Source organism: Dipodomys merriami, unplaced genomic scaffold (genome assembly GCF_024711535.1).
Source record: "Dipodomys merriami isolate MVZ:Mamm:240054 unplaced genomic scaffold, mDipMer1.0.p SCAF_2, whole genome shotgun sequence".
NCBI classification, from domain to species: Eukaryota; Metazoa; Chordata; class Mammalia; order Rodentia; family Heteromyidae; genus Dipodomys; species Dipodomys merriami.
In genome coordinates, this window is record NW_027203381.1 from 20,037,004 (window position 1) to 20,050,515 (window position 13,512).

The following is a 13,512-nucleotide window of genomic DNA, read 5'->3' on the forward strand; positions in this document are numbered from 1 at the left end:
ATATTTTCAATCACTGAGAATATTACTCTAAGTCTGGTTTTGTTTCCTTTTTTTTTTCTTTCAAATTGCTAGATGGGACATTAATCGCATTATCCATCCCAAGAACTGAGGTAAGGTACTTGTAAAATAGAGTCTGACAGACTGGTATTGAGGCTCAACTACTGTCTTTGTTCCAGATACAGAGTCAAACCAGCTGATCATTTCTAAAACATTGAGAAGTCAATGTTTTAGGCAACAAATGAGCACAACAAATGAGCCTTAGATTTTGTATTTGTTCTTTGGTTGGTTGGGTTTACTCTACTACTCTCACTTAACAATGGACAATGAAGACAGGTAAATCAAAGATAAAGAAAAACCACAAACTCCCTGAAACTTTACCAGTATTATATCCTTCAATTCCATTTGTGAATCACCAAGATGGAGACAGAATAACATGGTGAAAATTGCATTGTCCTAGACAGTGTAGGAGCTGAGTTCAAGTGCCAACTTTGTCTGTGGCTTTGATCAAGTCACTTGGCCTCTCTGGACCATAAATGCTACATTTCTAATCCTTGCCCTTTCTACTTCAACTATAAACGTTGGCATGCCTTTAGCTGAAAAGGAATTTTATTGATTCCCTGTGTACTATGGGATATGGCTATCTTACTGACCCAGTAGGCTTGGCAAAGGTGTGAAAGGAGTAAGAATGATAGTTTGACTGAAAACTACTCTAAACAAAGTGATCCCTGAATGAAAGTAATCCCAGGATTAGACTGTACAGGTAAGTGAGGATTAGACTGTACAGGTAAGTGAGGCTGTGGAAAACGTAGCAGACAATGGAAAGCACACAATTAAAGACTCTTTTCAGTCTCCACCTGTTTGAGGTCCACACAGATGAACAAGTAACTCTTGTAAGAAGCATTGGTCAGTCCTGAAGATTACTTTCCATGGTAACATTTAAAATATCATTTAAAATATAAACATTTAAATAGTACTTCAGATAATGTAATCCATTGACATAAAATAAATAATAATGGCATGACTACATTAATTATAATTTGGAAAGTAAAAAAAATGCCTAGAACTTATGTGCCAGCACCAATACAAAACACTAAATGTAATCAATCATATTTGGAAGAATCAGAGAAATGTCCCAGAAATGAAATGTACATATAATATTTTTTGTCAGTCATAGGGCCTGAACTCTGGGCCTGGGCACTGTCCCTCAGCTCTTCAGCTCAAGGCTTGTGCTCTACCACTTGAGCCACAGTGCCATTTCCAGCTTTTTCTGTTTATGTGGTGCTGAAGAATAGAGTCCGGGGCCTCATGCATGCAAAGCAAGCACTCTACCACTGAGCCACCTGCCCAGCCCCCATATAACCATTTAAACTAAAATTTTAATGACTTGCTTAAGTAGTAGATTAAATATAGCTGAAGAAGAGAATGAATGAGCTGGAAAGTAGATCTAAATAAATCCATTAGAAGTTAGGAAAGGAAGAGAGTTCATAGGCATGTAGAATAGAATGAGCAAAGCAGATTTCCACATGACTACCTAGAGTTCCTGAATAAGACAAAATAGGGAGGATGTAAAAGAGGTGCTAATCTGATGATAATTTTTACTTAAGAACCTAGGCACATTGTGGTGGTATAACTAAAATAACACCAAGAACAAAAGGAGAAAGCATTTTAAATAGCCAGAAGGAAGAATTTGTCTAAATAAATGAAATGCAGAAAGATGATGCAGCAATAAAAGCAAGAATGGGGGTAGGGGCTGATCTCAAGGATGTGTTAAGAGGGAATAATACTCAGCTTAGGATCCCATAGCCAGAAAAACTGAGACATAAGCAGAGGAAGCAAATGACAAGGCAGTATTAAATAATAAAGCAGGTGGTAGACAGTCCAGGGGCTGCAGAAAGATCAGAAAAAATTATTGAGGATGAGAGAGATGTTTTCAAGGAGGTAGAATCAGAGCTGAATCCCAAATGATAACATAAAATTATCCTTCGAGATGAGAAAGCTTTTATAAGATTCAACAGGAAAAAAACCATCCTCCCCATGTGATTATAGGAAGAACATAAGGAAATGTCACTCAAAGTCACACTTCACCACTACCTTGGTATGAGCCCCAAATCCCCACATGAAGTCTAGGAAGAAGCTACAGCAGGTGGCCCGCCCTTTTTGTTAAATTGGTGGGCCTTCCAGGAAATGTGGGGTTGAATTTTACTTTGGTTGGTACTCACACACAAATACTAGACCTTACCAGACTTCCGGTGATAAAAGACAAACTGATATCCATCTATCCTGCACTGAACTTTTGTGCCCATTGTCCTCTAGAAAATGTGCAACCCATATGCTGCCTAAATCTAACCAATTAGATTAGCATTCCTGTTCCTTAAGAGATAAGAGCCAAAGGGTGGACTCCTGAATGCTAAGAACAAACTCGGTTGTACATCATTGAGTATAATGAGAGCCACAGAAAGTTTCTGTTGAAATTGAGTCAGGGCCAGCAGCAAAAAAAAGGGACCAGTGAGTCTCTGATGTCAGTAATTCTTGCTGACAGGTACTGTGATTGCTGATGTTTTCACTTTATTTGGACATTACTTATCCTTGTACTTTACTCTTTTTCCTGTGGCACTGTGGGAAGACTCATTTCTAAAGAAATTTCTGAGATAAGAAATATGGAATCTAGAAAATGTTTGATATTTGGGTTTGGGTTTTATTAGCAACATACGTGTCCCACTAGCACAAGAGTTCTCCAACTATCACAAAGTAATGCTTTAACACAAAGATCTTCAGCATGTAAAAGAATCCTGTCTGGGGGGAGGGGGAAGAGGGAGAAGTTGGGGAGATAGGGAAGAAAGGGATGGTAAAGGAAAAACCAAGGAAGGAGTAACAATGCTGGATAGGAAATGGATTCATTACCTTGCTCATGTAACTGTACAATATATTTACAATTAAAAATGTATTTTTTAAAAAAGAAATCTTGTCTCCTCTGAACCCCTCTACTGCATTGATTGTGTGCTTTACAACTTAGTCTTAATTGTATGTTGCCCCATCTCTGTTGTGTTAATATTAACCTTGTCTCCCCACACAGAATATAATGGGGCCTTGCTCGTACCTAGCCCACATCCCCATGGTGTCTTATCTAGTGCCAGGTACTGCCAGTGCCTGGCAAAACTGTAAATTAAATAGTTCTACCCCCAAGGACCTTTTTCTTTTGCTCTCTTTTCCCTTAGGGGATCGTTCCATTTCCTTTCCAATCCCAGGTGCCTGGCATTTTTCTGACTTTTTACATTTTCAGGCAAGCCAAACTAGAATCTCGGGAGAAATCTGACCCTGGGCTATAAATGATTGTTTAAGTTTCAAGAGATGTCCAAAGAAACAAATCACTATTAGTAGAATTAACATAATGGCAGGGGAGTTCTTTTTAGGGGCAGAAAAATCTTTGCTGGAGCATCTAAAATTCTAGAATTTCCTTTGGATCTAAGTCAAATATTCTGAGTCTACACAAAATTTTGTCTGTTCTTTTCCTACTTCCCACTTTCTGACCATACCAGACTTTAAAAAAATCTGTGGGCTATTTTTTGTCTTTCTGGACAAGACGGAAAAATAGAAATGAAGTCAGTCTCTAGTGCCTTATTGCACAGAATAGCTTAAGTTTCAGTAAGTTCACACTACACATGTAACAATGAGAGGCTATTGACAAATCCAACCTTTTCATGATATTAAGCATATTTCTTCTTCTGGACTAGCCAGATAAATACAGACTTATGTCATCCAAATAGCAGAGCAGATAAGCAGTCCATTTAGTTAATAATGTGCTATTAAAACTATATGTTAAATTATTTCATGCATAATACAAAAACATATGATCTTTCACAGTTCAGGCAATCTTAAAATGCCTAATAGCCAAACCAGATCTGGCTCTAAAATATTTTGGTTTCTACCATAACCTCAGCAGGTAGGAAATTAGAAACAGTCCTTTTTCATGAGCCCTATTTTTGAAGGGTCAGGAGAGTGTTTTTATTGAATCTTGGTGATAAGCATTTCCTTTGGCCTAAAAAGCCTTCTTTCCCTGCCTCTCTCCAGTTTCTAGGCTCCAACTATGTGGATTGTATAGTCAACTTCCACTGAGACCTTGATAATGAAGAAAGAAGAATGGGGTTAGATACCAATTTGACCCAATCCTAATGACCTTGATCAAGTTACCATCCCCCATAGCAGTTGTGCTAGTTCATTTCTATTGATATAACAACATGAAACTGGGAAACATACAAAGATGAAAAGGTTCATTTAGCTCACAGTTTGGGAAGCTGAACATCCAAGGTCAGGCAGCTTGGCCTTTCATGAGAGTGTAATAGATGGAAGGTCTCTAGCTAAATAAGAAGCCAGAGAGTCAGGGACTAGGCCTACTCTTTTATAAGTTCCTCTCATGGAAACCAACTGGGATTCCCAGAAAATTAACTAGGATCCCTGGAATTCTACATTAACCTCTTCCAAGGGTATGTACCCAATGACCAAACCACCCTCTGCTAGGCCTCACATCTTAAAGGTTCTACTGCCTATTAATACTGCTACATTGTGGAGGAAGCATCCAACACATGATTCTTTAGGAGACACTCTACAGCCAAATCAAAACACTACTACTTCTCATCATACCAGTTTCAAAATGAAGGGTCACAAGTCTGGCTAATGGGATCATTCTCTGGGGATGAAGTCACAGTCCCAATTGAGAACCCTGGTCTAAGGATTCTGGGCTTGCCATTATCATATGGAGCTAACATGTCAATTCAGTGATTTTATATGGATCCAGTGGGGTATGCAAAGTAATCCAAGGTATAGTTTCTCATTGAGGAACATTGAGAATCTAAACAAATGTGAACTTTGTCTGGTCTTGCCACTTATGTGGCTTTGAGAAAAAAGCTATCCGTTCTGGGCTTCAGTTTTCAAAATCTGTTAAAATATGCACAACAATACTAATGTATGCTGATGAAAAGGAATGATGCGTGTTAAGTCTTTAACGCACATCCAACATGTAACTATTTTAATCATGAACACCTTTTTCCTTCTTTGCAGAAAGTATCTCAAGCATGAGGGAGAATGTACTTACTGTTTTACTTCTGCGGTGCCTCATGACACTTCCTACAAACTTCTCACTTTGCCTCAAGTCTTGCCTTTCATAACCAGTTGCCTAGATTCTCCTGGTTCCTGCTAACACAGGCTTGTAAACAGTTACTAGCCTGTTTATTTGGGACTAATAAATTGCTATCTTTACTTTCTGGGCTTTTCCAAAGATTTGATTCTTTTCTATTCCTCCCACTTCACATCCCTCTTGATTTACACTATTAAACTATTGGGTGACACCTCTGCCCTGTAGCCATTCTTCAAACAAGCAGGCTGTATGTTTAGCTTAACATTTGATTTCTAAGGGTCCATCTTCATAGCTGGTGATGCTATGGAGGATAGAAAAAGAAATAAAAATGAAAGCAAATTGCATGAAACCAAAAGGTTGGCTTAAACTGACGGGAAATCCCTAGCAGCTCAGCCCTCAAAACTGGCTTCTTTATGATAGCCTGCTTGCAATACCTTAAGACTCTAAGACAGTGAGGGGAAAGTGGGTTGAGATTGGGTTGGAAATCACTTAACAAAGCCACTTCAATTCTACAGGCGCCATCTGACACTGTGGCAAAGTGATCCTCTCCTGGCAACCAGTTCTTGGTGATCCAAAAATGTATACTTAATTATCCCATTGTCAACAGAAATATTTTATATTCCTACCTATTCATTCTCACATAACAAAAAGGAAGAAAGTCTATTTCAGTTGTAATGAACATCAGTCACGAAGGATTTTCCCCAAAATGTTTGTTCAGGCAACTCCCTACATCCCCGCACTCCCCAAGAGCGAAAAAAAATGTCCTCGTGGTGGTGAGAAACTTGGAGTTCTCTGGCAAACATTTCACAGCTGGAAACCCAGCTGTGAGACTTCTCCACTGGGGCCGTCAGCTTGCAAACTGATCTCATTGGGGCCCCTAAGATCTGATCGCCTGGGAGCACGGATCAGAATTTTATAATTTCCCTAACTCGGGGCGCTGGAAATGGGTGTTTCTCTAGGCCATCCCTGGGCGCGAGGGAGGCCTGGCCGGCGCCCACTCCTGTGAAGCAGGGTACACCCAGTGGAGGTCGGTCTGCGCCCTGGGCTCCGCACCCTGCCCGGCTCTGCTCGGGCTGATCTACCCAGAAAGGAATGGAACACAGTTCCAGATGGGCCTGGGTTTTTCCTGAACCCACTTGGACAAAATCCTAGGAGAGCAAAAGCCCCGCTTGTTTCTCCTCGGTGTATCCAATCTGATACCCTCCCCCCGCCCCGCGCGCCCACACACACCCTACCCAGTATTTCCTGCCCCCTGGTTAAAAGAGCGATGGAGTGGGAGTGGGTAGACTGAAATCAAAGACACCTCTTCCTCTCACACCTTCTGGCCAAAACCACGGACCGCCAACTAGTCAGAAAAGCCCTGCCGTGCACCCCGGCTCGTTCTGGATGACTGAGCTGGGCTACGGGATCCTTTGCCCTCCGCGGAGAGGAAATCACGGCCGCGCACTCGCGTTCTGGGGGAGTTGCGGCTTAAGCAAGGGAAGCCGGCGGCGGGACGCCCGCAGAAGCCACGGGGCGGGGCGGAGGGGGGAGGGAAGGGGTTCCAGGGTGTAGGGGGGCCGACCTCCCCGGGAATCTCCGCGCCCACGGTCTTGGGGGGGTGGGTGGAGTCCCCACCCGCTGGCGGGAGGCGGGGCGGTCGTCCGGGCGGCCCCGAGGGAGAAGTTTCCGGCCGCACCTAGGGGGCGCGGTGAGCGCGAGCGTCCCTGCGGGGCCAAATTCTTGCAGCGCACAGGAAAACAGTTCAGAGCTGGGGCACGAAACGTGCGCGCTACGTCCTTTTCTGAACTGGAGCCTCAAGGGCTCCATCAGTCTCGTGCTCCCTTCGCTTCGGGGAAGCCCTGCGCTGGAGGCCGGGCACCAATGAGTTCGGACCCTTTTTAAACTGCGGGGTGTGCAGAACACCCGGGAACTTTCTTCCCAGATCCGGTCCAATAAGGACTGGCCAAACACGAACGGCTCGAGCTGTCTCCCTCTACCAAATAAAGGAAAGACCCGGACAGCTTTTAATTGTCGATGTGTGATGCACTCTGCCACGCTCCGGGTCTTCTCCATTCCCAGGGCTGATCTCCACTGACTTTCGAGATGTGGCCCTCACGCGCAGCCCCATTCCCAGGCGCTGGAGAAGAGTGACCCGGGTTAGGGTAAAGGAGAGCTCAGGAAATCCCCGTTTGTCTTCTCCCGCAATCAACCTCACCCCCTTCTCCCACGATCTGATTTCTGTGGGAGCCTCGCCTTCCGCTCATGAAATCCTGGCCGCTGGGTTTGAACCTGACAACTTCCTTCCACACGAAGGCACAAGCCCCAAATCACAGTCACCCACCCCACGGGTTTCCAAACTCTGTTACAAGCTCGGAAGACTTGAACTGGGACAGCCATCCCAGGCCCTGAAAGTAGCGAAACCTGGAGAAGGAGATTCTAAACTTGTTAGCTTCGTGAAACCACGGGATCGCATGTCTAACTCGCCCCGCCGCGCGAGGCGAAGGCCGCTGGCGGGCTTGCGAGTGTGTGGACTCCGCCGCGCAGTCGGTCTGCGGTGCCATCCACCCGCCAGCACCGGGCTGTTCTCTTAATGAATTACTAATGAGTTAAAATTGGGCAGCAGGCTTAATTAAAGCGTAGAGGCAATGTGTTTACCACATTGTAATTGAACTCATTAGGGCTATGGCTTTTGTTTTTTTTGTTGTTGTTGTTTTTTAAGCAGCCGCCTTCCTTCTCGGCGTCGAATAATCTATGGGATGCGTTTATTAGAGAAGGGGGAGGGGGAGAGGAGAAACAGTCCATCAATTCTTTCAATGAAAAAGACAGGAGGAGAAAGGGGAGGAGAGTACAACGCCTCCACGCTGCGTTGTCTTGGTTGCACGGAAGCTAGAGCCAGACTTCTGAAGAAGTGCAAAGGGTAGGGTAGCTGGGTGAGCCTGCCGGCGTTGGGGAAGTTGCCTGGGACTAGACCGGGCCAGAACCGGCCCCCCCGAAAGGTTGCCTTTGTGATACCACCCAGTCTCTCCACCAAGCACCATACTACCACCACCGCCAACAACAACAACAGCTCCTATGTCCGCGTGTGCCTACTTCCTCAAGAGTTACCCATTCCTTTTTTCTTCTTCTTTTCAACAGCCTCAATTTGAACGTCAAAGTTTTCCTCTCTGGAGGTGCTAAGAAAGACTCACTCTCCCGATTTTAATCATCCTAGCTTCCCTTCCTGGGGATCTGGAATTACCCAATGGGTGCCCACGACCAGTCCTCCCACAGATGTCAGCCTCTTGATAGACCACACCTCAAGTAGTCGTTCCCCAGGAGGGGTGGAGAGGGAAAGACACTTCTGAGGGCCCCGGAGCACCGCTTCTGGCTCGGAGCGCCAGCCAGCCGCACCCTACGGCGCTGCTCCCCCTTGGCCTTGGCTGCACTCCCGAGAGCAGGCCTCCAACTTTTGGCCTTCAACTGCTTGAACCACTTGGGCACTCCGGGAGGAGGGTGGGAAGGAGGATGCTGGGTCTGCTTTGCGCTCCTGGCCCTGTCCTGCCCTGCCTGACCAACAGGCGGCGTCAGAGACCCAGGTCTGAGCTGGGGAGTGGGGGGGTGGGGGGGGCGGTTCGGAGAAAGCTGAACCGCGAAAGCTGGGCGCGAGGAGATCGACCCTCACCCCAAACTTACAAACTTGCCCAGGAAGGGTGTGGGAAGAGCGAAGCGATTGCGGGGAGGGAAAAGGGGGTCGCTGAGAAGGGACGGGACGGGACGGGACAGGGTTCTCGTGGAAGACCCGACCGCGAGCAGGAAGACGGAGCATCGCGGGCGGCGGGCAGCGGCTGCGGATCCGCGCGGGGGAGGCGGCCGGCGCGGCGGGAGGCAGAGCGCGGCGGAGGAGCCGCCGAGCGCGAGGAAGGCGGGAGGCCGTGCGCGCAGGGCCGGACACCGCGGGCGGTGTGGACAGGTAAGCGGCCTCGTGCTCCGCCCTCAGCCTCTCCGCCTTTGGAGAATCCCGGCTTGAAAAGGACTTTAGGAATTTTCTGGCCCCCAGCACGGCCCCACAGCTGACCCCCCTCCCCACCCCCTCCCGCACACCCATTCCCAGGTTGTCACCTCTCACCATTTGTGGATTTTTGTCAGCCTTTTACCTTGGCCATCCCCCACCCCATTTCACCCCCCCCCCCCGCCTCCTGACCCGGAAGGTAGAGGTAAATCGTCTCTAATTTGTTGCTAAAAGATTAATTGCTGGGGGTGGATCGATTTGATTAAGGCAATTAATCTTTGGTTACAGCGTTCTGGTGTCACAGGGGGTGGGGTGGGGGGTTGGGAGGGGTAGAGAGAGCTAGGGAGAGAAGGCATAGGAGACTTTTTGGAAGCTGTGGAAAGCTGCTCCCTGCTTGGGACCATATCCAGATCTTCATCCCCACGCCCCAGTAGCCCGCAGCCTCACGATACGTGCGGAGATTTCAGCACTGCCGAGCCTGGACAGCGACTCCCACGGATGAGCCTAGTAACTTCTGGTCCTGGGAGGTTTCACAAAGCAGAGGCCAGAGCTGACCAGGATGAAGAGTACCGCCCCCCACCCTATCTTCTGCCCAACCACTTGGCTCCCTTTCCCTACGACTTCATAGAAGGGCCAGGGCAAAGATAGCTCCCCAAAACCTCGAATCCTCAAACTCGCTTTGAGGACTGAAGAGGGAGGAACCCCCAAAAACGCTTCCTAGAAAAGTTCCCAAAGCTGGAGTTTTCTCGCTTCGTGAATAATTAACGCTGGGCATAAATAATTGATGGAGGCAGAGGAGAAGGGAAGAGGGAGGAGGTGGGTGAGAGCCAGGGCGGCCAAGGAGAGATCGAAGAGTTTGTTAAAGGACCATTAAAGCAGCCTTGCTGGGAAAGGCATCCCTCCGTAGAGTAGATCACACCGAGCGGTAGCACGGGCAGGGAAGTGAGGCACCCCGGGGAGTATAGGTTGTGCTGACCAAGCCCAGAGCACCCATTTTGTACCCAGTCTACAGTACTCTCACCATGGCTCTCTCAGGAGTCATGCCAGAGCCTTCTGGACCGTGAGTCAATCCTCTCCTCCTTGGGCCTAAACTCAAAGTGTCCAAGTTCTGTCCTGTGTAGATGAGACCTGGGAATGGACCCGAACTTTGAAGGCTGTCAGTTCTGCAATGGGCTGTGGCTAGACCTATGCAGCCTCTACTAATTCACGGGCACCTCCTCAAAGTCCCTCCTACCCCATCACAGACTAGACCTTTTTATTCTTTTCAACTGATGCAAAAACTTGGGACAACAGCTTCCCACTGCTTCTTTCCCACTTGCTCACACCAGAAGCGGAAGGAGCAGGGCATTTACTGCTTCCTGTCCCACACTCCACTCCCCGCCCCCAATACCCCAAGTGCTGCTCGCTTGTGTAAGTGTCCTCAACCATGTCCAATTCCTGACTTCCCTCAGGGTCTGCAATGTGCTGAAACTCTGATTGACATCTTAACATCCCTCCCAACTTGGAACTAGAACTCTAAGTCAGGGTTCTTATAGCTTGGAACAAAGCCCAAGAAGAAACCCTTGCTTCTAGGTTAGAGGCCTATGCCAGGGCTTTCAGGGTCCTCTAGGAAATGGTGGACAGCCAACCCCTTGAAGTTCCTACTGTCTTCTCAGCCAAGCAGGTATCATAATACTTCACTGGGGCCCACTGAGGTTACTCCACAAGCGAAGAAAAGTGTTTTCTTAGTGCAACTTGGCATTGGCCCTGGGAAGAAGCTACTGTAGAATGCACCAACTACTGTTGGCTGTGAAATGAGACTCTGATAAGCACTTTCTGCTTTTTCTAGTGGTTACATTTCTGAGTCTACCAAAGGTCAACCTGACTTAAGATATTTCTAGATTACAGGTTAAGAGTAGCTTGGGGGCCAGGGAAAGAAAACTGGTACCCAAGCTTCAAAACGTCTGTGTAAACTTAGATATTATCTTAAAATGTCTCCCCTCTCTTTTTGTAATATAATAGAAAACCTAAAGTCAGCTTGATTACTTTATCCATCCTCACTCTAACTCTGAGAACCCTGAGCTCTGCCTTTTAAAAGCTGAGAAGTTCTGAATGGGAAAGGGAAATAGAGGGAGAGAGGAAAATCTTAAGCAATGTCTCAATGCCCAATAGGAACAGACCAATCTAGGAGAATTGTGAAGCTTCAGAAAAGGGTGGGAAGAAATCAGATAAGGGGAGGCTAGCCCTGGAGCCCTGGGTTGTTTACTTCTCATATAAATTATAACTCCCCCAAGCAGGAAGTTGTGCAAACAAGTATCAATAATGAATGAATCTCCTGTAATAAAATACTTACATAATTAGCACAAGTCAAGTGGTTGCATTATGTTAACCTTTTGCAACTCTGAGCTGGAAATATTTGCTCCAGAACACCCTCAAAATGCCATTTCCCTTCTCAAGAGAGGGTGAGAAGCAAGCACTCAACCAGCCTTCCACTCTGTTATGATATGATTTTCCATTTCTGAACCAGAACGTAAGTACTTCTGAAATATAACAGAAAACTCTCTTTGGTGAATTCAGAACAGTCATTAACATTCAGTTTTAAGTGAATGTTAACAGTAAATAAAGAAATCTCTTGATTGTAATAGTAGTAACAGAGCAATAATTACCCAGTAGGTGGTCATCAGTAATGATAAATGTACCATTATTACTGTGTGAATCTGGGAACTCGGTTTTGGAAACTACTTCAGACTTTTTAGTAGCATGGCTGGTTACAAAGCATTTCTTAGCCTGCAAAAGCCATATAATTTTACACACAATTTAGGTGAAAATAAATTTAAATCTGTATATTACATTTTTAATTTCAAGTTAGTAATTAAAGTTGGTTCATTATATCTCCTCTGAAACCCTCAGTGCTCATCTCCATGGTTTGTTTGTACAATTTGTTTCTAAGACACCCAAGGTTACACAGTTCTAAAAGATGGAAAATTTAATTATTTGCAAACATTAAGAGTTTGTCGATGATTTCATAATATGTCTTGAAAAAGTTTGGGATAGTAATGCCTTTGACTCAGAAATCTGAGTCATTGCTTTTTATTCCTAAAAATATGGCATTCCATGATTATTTAGCTAGAATATCAAAAGAAGTTTTCTACCTTTGTATATGTAAAGGAGTTTCTAAATAACAAAGCATATCAACCGTGAATTTGAAGGGGCTCAAAGGGAAGGAGGAACTCACCCTGGGATTTACTTTACTAATATCTAATTTCACCTTTTGCTTTTGATTTCAAGGATAGCTGAAGGCATGATGTTTATTGGGCAGCCAGGAGCACATGATGGTTTAATAGCGTATTAGCTAATAGCATCAGGCTTTATGGTAAAGTAAATTTTCCAGGTGGGGAGGGATGAACAGGATAAGGAAAACAAAACAAAACAAAATGTCTTCATTTCCCCAAGAAATAAAATCTAATGTTCCTCTACCAGTGTCAGCTGGGGAAATGTTAAATGTGTATCTATGTAATTTTCTCTCTTGTGACTTGTCAATAGACTGTCTACACCCCTCCCCCACTCACGATCCCCCCTGCTTTTTTTTCCCCAAGCTTTCAAAGGTCTTTGCCACACCCTCTCTGCCTCCTCCATGCTGATTACTTCTTAAACTGCTTCCTTGAAACAAAAGAACCAATTGTAAAATAAAATAAGTCCCAAACCCATTTCATACACCTTGTGGTAGTTGAAGTCTTCATACAATTAAAGACTATTGCAGAAAAACCATCTAAACACTTCAGTGGTTTTCTCCCCCACAACCTCTGTTTCTTGCTTCCCTTTCTCCCTCTCCTCTTCTCCTTCTTTAGGAGTGGCAATCAAGAAAAATGCAAAACATCTTGCCTCATTATTCATTATTATAGCAGCATCTTTGAGATGCATCTTTGCCAATGAAAACTCCATGTAGATGCCTATCCTTTTGTTGTAGCAGTCTAGGTTATTCAGGAGCAGAGACAAAAGCCTGAAGTGATGTGATCTAAATGAGCTCCGGGGTTTTCCAGCTGGGACCACCTCCAATTGAAAGGACCCCCCTTCCCAATATGGGGAGGAGGGGAGTGGAGGAGGCAAGTGTGTATGTGTGTGCATGCAGAGGAGAGGTGGGGGAGGAAAGATGGGGGAGGGATGGAGAGAGGGAGGGAGGAGGAAGAAGAGGAGGAGGAGGAGGAATCCAGAGTGTGGGATTGTGGGATTATTCCTGTGCAAGTGTTCCTCTTTGATGCCCATTTGCAGGTGTGTTTAGGGAGAGTATATATTCATGGACTTATGTGTATCTTGGGATTTTTTTTTATTACCTTTGAATTTTATCTTGGTCAACTATTATTTGCTCAGTATCCATCAAATACACTAGGTTCATGTTCCATTCTGAATTTTAGTACTTCCTATAAATGAGGTC